Source organism: Vigna umbellata, chromosome 3 (assembly GCF_029865625.1).
Source record: "Vigna umbellata cultivar VRB3 chromosome 3, Vumbellata_1.0, whole genome shotgun sequence".
NCBI lineage: Eukaryota > Viridiplantae > Streptophyta > Magnoliopsida > Fabales > Fabaceae > Vigna > Vigna umbellata.
The window spans coordinates 26,030,216-26,045,485 of NC_142167.1; the positions used below are offsets into that span (position 1 = coordinate 26,030,216).

General features: G+C 34.0%; 1 pseudogene across 1 annotated transcript; it reads left to right on the forward strand.

Moving 5' to 3' along the window:
- Window positions 1-11,520: 11,520 nt before the first annotated feature.
- LOC124823048 (transcription factor DIVARICATA-like) lies at window positions 11,521-14,168 on the forward strand (annotated as a pseudogene). Its single transcript, XR_015785001.1, has 3 exons — window positions 11,521-12,083; window positions 12,173-12,604; window positions 13,161-14,168. The product of XR_015785001.1 is annotated as a transcription factor DIVARICATA-like (transcript).
- Window positions 14,169-15,270: the final 1,102 nt, after the last annotated feature.

Consider the following 15,270-nt stretch of genomic DNA (forward strand, 5'->3'; position numbering starts at 1 on the left):
TTTGACTCCTCTTGCAAAGTATTGGATGGCGTTTTCTCATGCCAACATTCAGCCATGTTCACATGTGTCAGATATTACTCTCAGCAGGGCATTCTTCATCTACTGTGCTATCAGAAACTTGAATGTTAATATTGGGCAGGTGATAGCTTATGAGATTAGTGTGTGCGCCAATACTTCAAACAACAAAGCACCACTGGGACATCCTTCTTTGATCACGCACCTTTGCAAGATAGCTGGCGTGGACACTTCTGCTCCACCATTTGAGAGGCCAAGAAAAGCTATTGATGAGGCCTATTATAGACAGTACTGTGGAGGTGATGATGCAGCTCAGCCAGTTCCACCACGCCGGGCTCGTAGAGAGAGAGGGCCAGCACAGAGCCAGACATCTGCTGATACACATGAAGCAGAACCATTCCAGATGAGGGACATGTACATGTCTCTTATAGGTGCTCAGTTGCAGTCCATTCACAGAGGGCAGGTGGCCACTGCTGAGATGATTGTGGGAATGTATGATACACCTCCAGCCCACAGGTGGACTATGGATGAATTCCATAATGTGGTAGCTTGGCCAGAGGAGCCAGTGCATGGAGGAGGAGCTGGAGCAGCTGAAGCTTCAGCTAGAGAGATGGAAGAAGATGAAGCTGATGATGATGATGCATTTGAAGATGATGAAGATGAAGAGGAAGAGGAAGATACAGAGGACAGCTCAGACTGATGAGGAGTTGAGATAGCATTTACTGATAAATGCTATCATATGATTATGCTTTTGTGGTTTAAGTTTTCTGAACTTATTTGTTTTTGTTTTTAGATTAGGGTTTGATGTACTCTATTTGAAACCTGGTTTCTTGTGATGGTTTGCTATTAACTGTGATTGTGTGATAAGTAATACTGAATGATGCTTATGATTAATTGATGTTGAGATGATGTGCACATTAAAATGCTTATACAGGTGATTCACAAGCTTTGTGAACAAATGCATGATATCATGATTGTGATTGTGAAATTAAGCAGGATGTGTATGTCAAATGTGAATGAGCTTATATGTGAGATTTTGAGCTCCAGAGTTGTTATTGTTGAATGCTATTACTTTGAAAGCATGAATGATTTTGCCCAGGTTTTCTATGATTGAATCAATTGCTTGTTCTGCATCATATGATCAAGGCCGTTTGTTGGAAACCTTTTTATTGGCCAAATTTGTAAAAGTTAGCCCACTAAAAGAGAACACTTTGTGTTCAATCCTTTTGAACCCTTAGCCTTGAATATACACTGAAACCTTTGATTGAAAAATCTTTACCTTGAGTTAAGTAGAAAATCTTGTGTGGTATTGTTAAATGTACAAGTTTGGGGTTGTTGGGAAAACATGAAAAGCATTGAGCTAAGAGCTAAAAAGTAAGAATATGCATAGAAAAAGAAAAGAAAAGAAAAAGAAGCAAAGCTCAATGCAAAGGCAAAAGAAAGTTGGGAAAGAATAAGATGATTGTGTTGTATGATTCTCTTAACTCAAGGATTTTGTGATCCAGAAAAACCAATTTTCTTGTTAGCCCAGCCACATTATAAGCCATAGAAAAGTCCTTGTGATGATGCATGCTTGTGAATGTTTTTGATTGTGGCAAAATGAAAGGCAAATTTGATTCATGTGACATTGTGATAGTAGAGTGAATGAGTGATCATCTCTTATACACTTGAGTGTGAGTGAAACACTTGACTTAGTGAGGAAATATTACATGAACACATGAACATCCATGCTTAATTGATTGATCATTCATGAGAATAGCATTTGTTGGAATTTAAATGACTTTGTGAACACTAAAACATGTGCACATCTTGATTAAACTCTTGGTCATAAGTTTGAGTGAAGTTGTTACTTATCTTGAAAAAGAGGATTTTTGAATGAGTGAACCATCATATGAATTGGTTGAAGATTGAGTTACATCTTATTTGCTTGAGGACAAGCAAAGTTTTAAGTTTGGGGTTGTGATAACAGTTGAAAAACTGTTATTTTTATGATTAAAATTGACACTAAAAGCAACCTTTACACTTAGAAACTAGCTTGAAATCATGCTTTTCTTTATATTTTTGGAAATAAGAGAGCTGGACAGGTTTATGCTTGATTTCAGTGTTTTTGTGCAGGTTTTAAGGTGAATTTGGTGAAAGAAGTGAAGAAGGAGAGAGTTGAAATCAGAAAAGACAACAAAAAGTGCAAAAAGGAGAAGCCGAAGTCACCGCTCAGCGGTAGTTTACCGCTGAGCGGCACTCTGGAAGTCACGTGAGGTCCGCTGAGGGGCAAAATGGCCGCTGAGGGGAGAAAACAAGTCACGCACTCACCGCTGAGCGGTATTTTACCGCTGAGCGGCACTTTAATGGGCTTGGACTTGACTTTTTGTAATTTACGAATGATATATAAGCTTTAGGGTTTCCTAGGGTTAGGCATCTCTGGCTGGAACGAAGCAAACACTCTCTCTTCCACCCCTTTGAAGGAGGATCTTGGATGCTGAGGCTTCCTCTTCACCTTTTTAGGGTTTTATCTTTCATTCTTTCATTGTTATTCATCTAGGTTCACCATGAATATGGTGAACTAAACTCTGTATGTTTGTTGGGGAATCAATGTAATCTTTTGAAGCTCTCATATATGGAATTTGTTTTTACATCTTTTATTTAAGATCTATGCTTTCTTTCATCATTAGTTAGGGTTTTTCCTCTTTGCGTAATGCTTGCATTGTTTAACTCATTGGATGCATGATTATTGGTTTTGTCGATACGGGCGCGTACGGGGAAGTCTAGATCCGGGGAATTTCTCCCAATATCATATTGGTTGTCGTTAAGCTCCTGCACTTATGAACTGATCATTAGGAATGCTAGGAATTGTATGAACTCGTGATTAGGGAGAAGCCTTCTTGAAAGGTACTTTAGAGAGTGGCATTAACATTGATGATTTGAATGTTGAATTCCTAAAATATATGAGAGTGGATAAGATGAAATTGAACCCCAACAACATATTCATACATATATTTCATTGAAAGTGTTTATCTTTTGCTTTTGCCATTGATCAAAACTTCATGCATACATATTTAATTTTCGTATTTTGCATATAAAATCCAAATATTTTGTCTTTAAGTCTTAGCTAATCAATAAACCACACAACTAAACTAGGCCGTGAGTCCTTTGGGAAGAACGATACTTGGTCTTACCAAGTTTATTACTTGAACAATTCGGTCATACTTGCCGATTGAAAAACAAGTTTGTGACATCATATTTTGGTGTTCATAAATTTGTCCATCAAAAGGTGAGTGTTTTCTTCGTACTCTGCCAAAGATACAAACCCTAGGAAGTCCTAAAGCTTATATATTATTCGAAATATTATGGAAATGTGGGCCTAAGCCCAAAATAGTGCCGCTCAGCGGTAAGTGCGTATGTTAATTCTTCCCCTCAGCGGCATTTTCACCGCTCAACGGAGCCAACGGGAGTTCATTAGTGTCGCTCAGCGGTAAACTGGCACTGAGCGGTACTTGCGACTTCTCTTCTTTTGCACTTTTTGAGTTCTTTTCTGATTTCATCTCTATCCTTCTTCACTTCTTTCATCAAATTCACCATAAAAACCTGCATAAAACACTAAAATCAAGCATAAACCTGTCCAGCTCTCTTATTTCCAAAAATATGAACAAAAGCATGATTCCAAGTTAGTTTTTGAGTGTTAAAGGTTGCTTTTAGTATCAATTTTAAGCATGAAAATAACAGTTTTTCAACTGTTATCACAACCCCAAACTTAGAACTTTGATTGTCCTTAAGCAAACAACATGTAACTCAATCTTCTACCAATCAATACAATGGTTTACTCCATTCAAAAATCCTTTTTTCGAGATAAGTAAGTACTTAAATTAAGCTCATGACAAAGACTTCAATGAAGACATGCACATGGTTTAGTGTTCACACAATCACCTAATATCCAACAAATGCTATTTTTCATGAATGATCAATCAACTAAGCATGGATGTTCATGTGCTCATGGAATCTTTCCTTACTAGATAAAGTGTTTCACTCAAACACACAAGTGTATAAGAGGTAATCACTCATTCACTCTGCTATCATAATGTTACATGAATTGACTTTGCCTTTCATTTAACCCTAATTAAATACATTCACAAGCATGCATCATCACAAGGACTTTTCAATGGCTTATAATGTGGCTGGGCTAACAAGAAAATTGGTTTTTCTAGATCACAAAACCCTTGAGTTAAGAGAATCATCTAACACAATCATTCTTACTTATTCCCAACTTTCCTTTTGCATTGAGCTTTTCTTTTTCTTCTCTTTTCTTTCTCTTTTGCTTTCTCTTTTCACATTCTTAGTTCTTAGCTCTTAGCTAAATGCTTTCAATTTCCCTTCATAACTTTTCAACAACCCCAAACTTGAACATTTTTCAATACCACAAAATATTTTCTACTTAACTCAAGGTAAAGCTTTTCACAAGGGGTTTTCAAATTATGTTCAAGGCTAAGGGTTCAAATGATAGAACACATAGTGCTCTTTTTTAGTGGGCTAAATTCATGCATTTGGCTAACAAAAGGGTTATCAATAAATGGCCTTGATCATATGATGCAAACAAGCAATTGATTCAATCATAGAAAACCTGGGCAAAGTCATTCATACTTTCAAAGTAATAGCATTCAATCACAACAACTCTGGAGCTCAAAAACCTCACAAATAGGCTCATTCTCATTCCACATACACATCCTGCTTAGCATCATAATCACAATCATAACATCATGCATTTGTTCACAAGGCTTGTGAACCACCTGTATAAGCATATAATTTGCACAATCTCAACATCAATCAATATCAAAGCATCATCAAGCACTACTTACCACACAACAATCATAAGAAAACCATCATAACAGACAAAGTTTCCAATTTAGTACATCAAACCCTATTCTAGAAACAGAAGCAAATAAGTTTCAAACACTAACATAAATCCTGCTTTATGCTGATAGCATCCATCAGTGAATGTTATCTCAGCTCCTCATCAGTCTGTGTTGTCATCTGTATCCTCCTCCTCTTCCTCATCTTCAGCATCCTCAAATGCGTCATCCTCAGCATCATCAGCATCATCTTCATCCATGGCCGAAGCTTCAGCTGCTCCAGCTCTGTCGCCTTGGGCCTGCTCCTCTGGCCAAGCTACCACATTACGGAACTCATCCATAGTCCACCTGTGTGCTGGAGGTGTATCATACATTCCAACAATCATCTTAGTTATGGCCACCTGCCCTTTGTGGATAGACTACAACAGTGCACCTATAAGAGACATATACATGTCCCTCATTTGGAAAGGCTCTGCTTCATGTGTCTCTATAGATGCCTAACTCTGTGCTTGTCCTCTTTCTCTACGAGTATGGCGTGGTGGAACTGGTTGAGTTGCCTCCTCACCTCCACAATATTGTCTGTAATAGGCCTCATCAATTGCTTTCCTTGGCCTCTCAAATGGTGGAGCAGAAGTATCCACCCCAGCTATCTTGCACAGGTGTGTGATCAAAGAAGGATGTCCTAAGGGTGCTTTGTTGTTTGTTGTGTTAGTACACACCCTTATCTCATTAGGTATTACCTGTCCAATATTTACATTCAAGTTCCTGATCACACAGTAAAGGAGGAGTGCCCTGCTAAGAGTGATGTTTGAAACATGAGAACATGGCTGAATGTTGGCATGAGAAAATGCCATCCAATATTTTGCAAGAGGATTCAAGTCAGTCCTCCTAATGTTCACGACAGAAACAAAAATGTTCCTCTGAAAATGTCCTCCAGGTACACAGAGAGAAAACATACATAACCAATAACCTAACCCATAACCCTTGAAAACGATTAGGAGAACTACAGATAGAGAAGAAAACGGTGACAACTACCATGATCGAAAAGCTTCACGAGAAGCACCCACCTAAAAGTAGCGTCTCGAAAACAAGATTTTTTTTTCTGACATAGCACAAGTTGTATTTAAAATTACGAGGATAGCATATTGTGTTTTATATTTACACAAGTAGCAAACTTTTTTCTTAGGTTAGAATTCGGTTGATTTATATTTTAATTTTTTTTATAAATATAGGTTTGAATTTGATTTTCGGGAAACCGAATTCTGACTTATATTTTACTTTTTTTATAAATGTAGGTTAGAATTCAGTTTATGGGAAATCAAATTCTGACTTATATTTTAAATTTTTTATAAACGTAGGTTAGAATTCAGTTTTTGGAAAATCGTTGGGTCGTTGAATGGGTTTGGAAAACCGTTGAAGGTTTCAAGGATTTTCGAAACCTTGAACAATTCTTTTTTTTTTAAATTATTGAAAATCATTGAGTCGTTGAATAGGTTTGGAAACCCTTTAAGGTTTCAATGGTTCTGGAAACCCGGTGAACAATTTCTTTTTTTTAATTATTGAAAGCCATTAAGAAGTTGAATGGGTTTGGAAAACCATTGAAGGTTTCAATGGTTTCCTCCGCGAACATGGCATTCATTTTGAAGTGCAGAATTTTTTTCTTAACAATTATTGAACATAAAAGTGATGTTAAAGCAATGATTATGACTTTTATATCGAACTTCATCCCCAAGGAACCATTCTTTGTAAAACTCATGGTGCAGAAACTGCATTGGTACCAAAAGAAAAATAAATGGGGACTTTAGGCAAAGTTTTGCACAGGCAGGTCAACTATGAAAATGACATTCATTTTGAAGTGTAGAATTTTTTTCTTAACAACTATTGAAAATAAAAGTGATGTTAAGACAATGATTATGACATTTATATCGAACTTCATCCCCAAGGAACCATTCTTTGTAAAACTCATGGTACAGAAACTACATTAGTATTGAAGGCAAAATAACTGGAGACTTTAGCAAAGGTTTTGCACAAGCAGATCAACTATGAACATGACCTTAATTTTGAAGTGCAAAATTTTTTTCTTAACAATTATTGAACATAAAAGTAATGTTAAGGCAATGTTTATGACATTTATATCAAACTTCATCCCCAAGGAATCATTCTTTGTGAAACTCATGGTGTAGAAACTGCATTCGTACCAAAGGCAAAATAACTGGGAACTTTAGGCAAATGTTTTGAACAGGCGGGTCAACTATGAACATGACATTCATTTTGAAGTGCAAAATCTTTTTGTTTACAATTATTGAACATAAAAATGATGTTAAGGCAATGATTATGACATTTATATCGAATTCTATCCCTAAGGAACCATTCTTTGTAAAACTCATGGTGCAGAAACTTCACTGGTATCAAAGGCCAAATAATTGAGGACTTTGGACAAAGGTTTTGCACATGCAGGTCAACTATGAAAGTGACATTCATTTTGAAATGTAAAATATCGATTTCTCCTTGTCTTCTTCGAGATGATGCGGTGGGTCTTCTCCTTTCCCCTTGAAAAGAACTCTTTCCTCGATAAGATGATGCACCTCATGTTCTAGCCAACAGAAACACAATAATCTTAAAAGCAACAAAATAAAAATTAATACAAATTTAAAATAAATATTTCAAATAAAATTACTACAAATTTTAAATAAACATTTGAAATAAAATTTAAAATAAATATTTCAAATGAAATTAATACAAATTTGTTGTAATTAGATGAAATATCTATAAAATATTTTTAGTTAGAAAAAATATCTATAGAATCTTCCTAAATAGACAAAATATTTGTAGGATCTAATAATTTATTTTGCAAAATATATTGTTTCCTTATTTTTTTTAGAATATTATACCTTTTTAAAATATTAAATTACTACAAATACAATCTTCTTAATAACAGAAGATATTGTAGGATCATCTACATTATTTTTAGTATATTGTTTCCCAATTTTTCTTTTAAGAAAAATAGATTTTAAAAACTAATAATTAAGTCACTATCATTTTCAAATTCAACAAAACAATCTTCATAAACATAATCTTCAAAAACAACAAAATAAATAAATAAACATCATAAATTAATAAAAATTTAAAAAAAAATATTGTTCACAGGAGGACACCATTGAAACCTTCAATGGTTTTCCAAACCCTTTCAACTTCTTAATGGTTTTCATTAACTAAAACAAATTGTTCATCGAGTTTCCAAAATCATTGAAACATTCAATGGTTTTCCAAACCAATGACTCAATGATTTTCAATAATTAAAAAAAATTGTTCATCGGGTTACGAAAATCATTAAAACTTTCAACAATTTTCCAAACTCATTCAACGACTTAACGATTTTCCTAAAATCGAATTCTAACCTTTGTTTATAAAAAAAAATTAAAATATAAGTCAGAATTTGGTTGAAACTGAATTCTATCCTACTGTTTATAAAAAATATATATAAAATATAAGTCAGAATTCAGTTTTCCGAAAACCAAATTCTAATTTATGTTTATAAAAAAAATTAAAATATAAGTCAAAATTCGGTTTTCCGAAAACTGAATTATAACCTGTTTATAAAAAATAATTAAAATGTAAGTTAGAATTCGGTTTTCTAGAAATTGAATTCTGACCTAAAGAAAAGTGTGATACTTATGTAAATGTAAAGCACAATATGTTATCCTCGTAGTTTTAAATACAACCTATGCTATGTAAAAAAAATCCCAAAAAAACTATCGAGAAAAGAGTTTCAAACAACGATTTGGGAGTTTACGAAATCACCCTTATATGTCAAACAATGACATTACACTCTTTTACAAATTAATGACATGACTCTATATCAAAGGAATGTATTTAACACATTGACATGTCAATATAACGATACTCTAAGGAAAAATAACAAAGTTAAAAATATACCAACAAAATTCATAAATCTATCCTCTTAAGCTTTTGAAATCCATGTATCAAACTAATTTCACATATAATATATTCCTAATACATCCCCTCGTGAAATTAAAAACCAACAAAGTTTATACGGCTAATGGTCACAGGTTTAGTCTTTTAGTGGAATGTCTGAATCTCGACTCCATCTGGTAGAATCATGGAATGACTAGTCTAATTTTCTAAAGAATCTTGATACTATTTTCGATGTGGGTTTGTGAATCCTTTTGTTTTATATATTGTCTGCTTCACTCATCATCAAGGTGAAACTCTTAGCTCTTGAATTCTTCACGCATGTATATTTTTTATATTTCTTCAGTTTATGTGGTGCCAAATCTTTGGTTCTTGGTCGTTTACATGACTTTCAGGAATTTGCCTTTTCTTTATGTCCTTCAATGACACTATTCACAGCGTGACCCCCTAAACATGTTAACACATTTATTGACAAATTCACCCTCCAAATGGTCGACCTCTGAATTGGTTGTAAAAGAGATATACAAGATTAATCTGCAGCAGTTTCACTTGTGCTTTATTGACGAAAGATACTCCACTGATGTAACTCTTTCCTAATAGATATGGTTCCTTCTTTACAATAAATAGTAAGAAAACTATTAAATAAAAAATAATTAATCAATATCAATTTATAATCTAAAAATTATTAGTATTTAAAATAATTTTCGTTAGTTTATAAATTGTACAATTTAAATTTGTCTTGTAACATTAATTTTTATAAATTGATATTTAAATTAAAAATTATGAATGATTATTTTTTTAAAATTAGTTATTACTTAATAATTATTTTTATGAGATATTTCTCTCTAATTGTAGAAATATCTAAAATTGATATATTTATCTTCTTTTCTTGTTATTTTTTAAGCAAACAACACAAAGATACTTTAAATATTATTTTTTCAAATTATATTTCCCTTGAAAGAAGTAAAGAAAATCAATAATATGCATGTGGGGTTTAGTCAGAGAAACTCAAATTTATTAATGAGGAAAAAGAAGAAGCTTTAGAGAAAGAAGCAGGCACAGTTTGGACATCTAAGGTAGTCGAAAGAGCATAAAGATTATATAAGAAAGGGGTTTGTGATTGTCATACTTTTGTTCATAAGAACATTGGGAAGTGGGAGCAAAGAGAAGTGTGGTAGTGGTGTACAACGAGATTGCCATGTTGTGGTTAGGATCATCCATGGAAATTATGTAACACGATTAGGTCGACACTGGAACCTTTTTTTACTATTTTCTTTTGTACTTTCATGTTCTTCTAAAATATTCCTAATTATGTCTCTCTTTTCCCTCTCACATATTTTGTTCCTAGTATTTATTTTATATTACTTTAATTTCATTTAAACATTAAGGAATTTTACTTACTGCTCTATTTTTGTGTTCAGAAAAGGGAAAGGAAAATGCAATTCAATTTTTTTTTCCTTAGAGTCTCTTTTATTTTCTATGATTCATTTTATCTAATATGTCAAAGGTCGAACATCCTCGGATTCAATCAAACACACTTCATTCTGTACAAAATAATTTACACTTTATAGTGAGAAAAAAAAAGTGACAAAAAAAATCTCATTTTACCTTATATACATAAGGGTGACAAAAATAAGACAAGATGAACTGGTCTGCCATGACTAAACCAAATCGTAGCCTTATGAGCCAACTCATCCATATTTTTTAATTTTTTGTGTTTTTTTTTTTGTTATTTTAAAGTTGTGTGTGTTATATACATATTAAAATTATTCATAGTGGAAAAGTCTTTGAAAATTAAATTTCAAATCTTGATTAAAGTATTTTATATTATTTTTATATATTAGAATAGTTAAACACTATTCAAAATCATTAAAAAATTGCTAGAAACACTAGTTAAATTAATTAAATTAAAATCAAATCATAAATTATATTCATTACAACCTAACAATAATAGATTAAATTATTAATTTACATTGAAAGGACAAAATGATACAAGAAACTCCACTATTATAAAAAAGATTCTTAAATGAAATAGAACTATAAGAAAAACGGACTAAGAAAACAAATTTAATGCTCTTAAAATCACAACCACTTAATCAATATTTTGAAAAAACCATCAGTTTCAATCCTTAAATTTCACCTTACTTTCTCTCCTTAAAAGTCTCCAAAGTTAAAAAAAAACAAAAAAAGCGTTTTACTTTTTTTTTTACTGCTTTCGTTCAAACGTGATTTTAGTCTTAAAACTTTTGAATAAATCTAATTAATAGGATTTTTGACATTTTAAAATCCTAAATTTTTTTATTAAAATGTGTTCTTAACTCAATTATTATATTGGAAATTTTTAACTATTACAAATGGCATACTTGTATAATTTTACATTGAAATCTTCAAATTTAGAAATTAATTATTTTAAGCCGTATGCATATATTCTTTAGTTTGTTTAAATTCATAGAAAAATAATTTTAACTTAATGGTTATAATTTTACACGGTAAAAAGAAAATGAGATTAAAAAATGTATACCAAAATGCTAAATCAAATAGTTTTTATTTAGAGACGGGGAAAAAAATCCTACGAACAGAAAAAAATAGTTGCATAAATAGCATAAAGAAAAAATGAACAGTGGGTAATGGAGTCTTTAGCCAGCCTCAACGTTGCTCTCATTTCTCCATTGTCAATGGTTTGATGAGTTGACAAGGACAGCTTCATGGTCTCACTCAAAACCCAAACCAAAGATTGTTAGTGAGTCACTGTCAGCTTATTAGTCTCATTCTCAGCCCCCACAAACATCCTCTGCACCAATCACAACTCAACCCTTTTGACTATCTCTCTCCTCTTCTCTGTTCCATAGATCGCTGTCTTTCAATCACTTCACACATTTCTCTTCACTCCTACCACTCTCTGCACTGCACACACCTCACACCCACTTATATTTCTCTTCAAATCTCTACCTTTTTGCTTTTCCCAGTTGCCCCCTCTTTACTGTTTTTGCTTCTACCAAAGATTCTACCACCAATACTCCAATACTCCAATACTACTTAGATACGTGTATCTTATATGCACTTCACAGCCCTACCAATTATTGAGTGTCACTCTATAATTTTCATATGGGTTTAGCCTTTTCTTTTCTCCGTTGGTTGCTATGCTGATTGTTTCCTCTTCTCTTAGATCTGAAGAGTTTCTTCTGGGTTTATGCTTTGCCCCTCATTGATTCTCTTCAGTTTTCGAACAAAGTCTCTTTGGATTTGGATTCCTTTCTCCAATATAAGCTCCTATCCTGTGCATTTCTATCTCGGGTATCTCTCTCTCTTTGAACTTTTCTGAGAGAGAGAGAATTGATTTCAAAATTTGTTGTTTTAAACTGCTTGCTATGTTCAATTGTTAGTGAGATCATGAATAGGACAATTGAAGTACTGTCTCCAGCCTCCTATCTCCAAAATTCCAACTGGTTGTTCCAGGAAAGCCAGGGAGGAGGATGGACTGCGGAAGAGAACAAGCTGTTTGAGAATGCTTTGGCTTACTATGATAAGGACACCCCTGATAGATGGATGATGGTGGCAGCCATGATTCCTGGGAAAACTGTTGGTGATGTGATCCAACAGTACAGAGAGCTTGAGGAAGATGTGAGTGTCATTGAAGCAGGTTTGATTCCAGTTCCTGGCTATACTACCAGTTCTTTCACATTGGAGTGGGTTAACAGTCAAAGCTATGACGAGTTCAAGCACTTTTGTACTGTTGGTGGGAAAAGGGGTGCATCCACTAGGCCATCTGAGCAGGAAAGGAAGAAAGGAGTGCCATGGACTGAAGAAGAGCACAGGTAAATGACTCCATCTCATCACCTTCTTTTGGTGTGTGTCGTGCCTTTAGCAGTGATCCCAATTTAGATCATGTTCAAAATTATGGTTGATTAATCGTTGCTTAGCTAGGATGCTAAAATGCTTTTTAGTTAAGTTGTTGAAGTAATTTTTTAAAAGGGATATGCCACTTCGATTTTATTTTCAATTTCAAGGTTTTTGGGGTCTTTGGGACTACAATTATGGTCACATCAGATGCATTCATCTGTTCTTCCCTATCGACTACATTTATCTGTACTTTCCTGTCAACTGGTTATCTTAAATACCATCAAGAATTGTAACAAAACAGTAACTACAACTGTACCTGCTGTATAAAAGACTTGCTTATAGGTTAGCTTAGGATGTTTGATTTATGTGTTTGTATGTTTGAGTGTTTATAAGTATCTGCCTGATTTTTATGTTATTTTTCCCTTGGAAAATGTTTCTCTTGTTGGTTTCTTGCATTTGCATATCTGCCTCATGTTCAGGGTTTGTGCTATTTGCCTGTTCTGAAGTCTTTGGTTATTGAAAACAACACAGGCAATTTCTGCTTGGTCTGAAGAAGTATGGTAAAGGGGATTGGAGAAACATTTCAAGGAACTTTGTGACCACAAGGACACCTACCCAGGTTGCAAGTCATGCTCAGAAGTACTTCATCAGGCAGCTTACAGGGGGGAAGGACAAGAGGAGATCCAGTATCCATGACATCACAATGGTCAATCTCCAAGAAACAAAATCTCCTTCATCAGACACTACCAGGCCTTCTTCACCCCTACAGAATCAGAAATTGTCTAGCATGGTTAAGCAGGAATATGATTGGAAATCGCCATGTGATGACATGCCTTTTGTTTTCAATTCAACAAATGGAAACATGTTCATGGCAGCACCACTGCATGGGATTTCTTCATATGAATCTAGACCACAGGAGCATATACTTAGACAATCTCCATGGATGCCAGTTTTCACCTTGTGATACCAGTGTGCAAATGCAATTGATGCAACGTCAATGATCTGTGCATCTCATTCAGGGTATAGAGTTTTGAAGGTACTAAAAGTTTGAATTTGAACCCTTTTCAGCGATGTTGGATTGCTTCATAGATAGTTTGTGTGAATATGTTGAGGAGGGACTGGAGTTAGTCCTTAGTAACTAGAATGTATGTAGAGATTAGTTGGAATCTTGTTCTGATATTAAGATTCTGAAACTAGTCTGTCTGAGGAGTTGAGTTTGGTGATGTGTAATATGATCTTCAGAATACATGTTTGGTAATTTGATTGTAGCTAGATGGAAAGCTTGAGTGAGCTTTCATTTGATGTTCATCTTCCCATAGAGGCAAGAGTTCTCTGCAGATTGCCCTGAGGAAGAGCAGTTATCTCTTACCTTTTAGAAAGATGCTTCAAATAAATATTGAGTTCCAAGTTTCCATAAAGAATTAAATAAAAGCATCAATGATGTTGATGCACTAGTGGTGTAATATAAAGCAATTTGGAGTGTTAGTTTTTATTAGCTTAACAGGATTGTATCTAAAGCCAAAAAGTATGATTATAGCAGAGCTTTTTGAAATGTGGTGAGGAATTGGACAGAACTTTGGTCCTGGTGTACCAAAAAGAATGTGATCAATCATAAAGCATTTGATATGAAACATAATGTCTTGGAACCATTAGTTGTACAAGTTGGTGGACATTAAGATCTAAGGTGAAAGTCCACAATTGTGCAATAGTTTATTGTTGAATGTGCTTCCCCTAATTAAAGTCCACGAGTTACTTTTGATTAATTATATGCTCATATAGCTGACAATTGGTGTATTGATCTTACGTGGAGAATGAGTATTGATAGTGAAGATTGAAGGAGAATTGTAGTGGGCGGAGTTAATTATCATAGGGAGGAATTGTTCACTCACATGCTTGCTTTTTAGGCAAGTGGAAGCAGTTGATTTGAGCACTAGGCCATGTCATCATATGCTTGCTCCAGAATTGCTTAGTCACGCTGCATTTCTTCGTAGTGATACATATATGTACTCTTGTGCTTTTCATGATTCCATGGAAGAAAAGTTCCTTCAAGGTACTTTTCTCTCGGATATATAAATCTGCACTTGCTTCCAATTTTAAATTATCATTTCTTTTACAACTTAACATGCATACATTAAGATCTTCAAAGGGTTTCTTAAAACAAACACTTTTTTGGTTCAAAATAGTTTTTGACTTTCACCACTCATTTTCCCTTTCTCCCTCTTTTCTCCACCACCCTTCCACTAGCATTTTTCTATTTCTCTTTTTTAGGGTTTCTTTACCCTTCACACTTTAACCCTCTATATCTATTTCTATTCTTATTTCATCCTTCTACCTTAAGTTCCATTCACTTTTTTTCTTTCTTTTCAAATCCCTTCTATTTTTGGGTTTTATTACTAATACGAGTAATGAGTTGAAATAATGAAATTGAAAGAAAATGTTTAGTGGGAAGAGTGCATGGCTAAGGATCTTCATCTATTTGCATAGAATGCTAATAGTAAATCGGTAAATAGAAAGATGTCATGGTCAGTTTCGTAATCTTTGAGTGGTGGTGGAAGGTGGTGATGGGCTGTGTGGTTGAGAAAGGAGTAGTGGTGGCAGATGAAGAAAAAAAAAGTTAAATCATTTACATATGATGATCTTT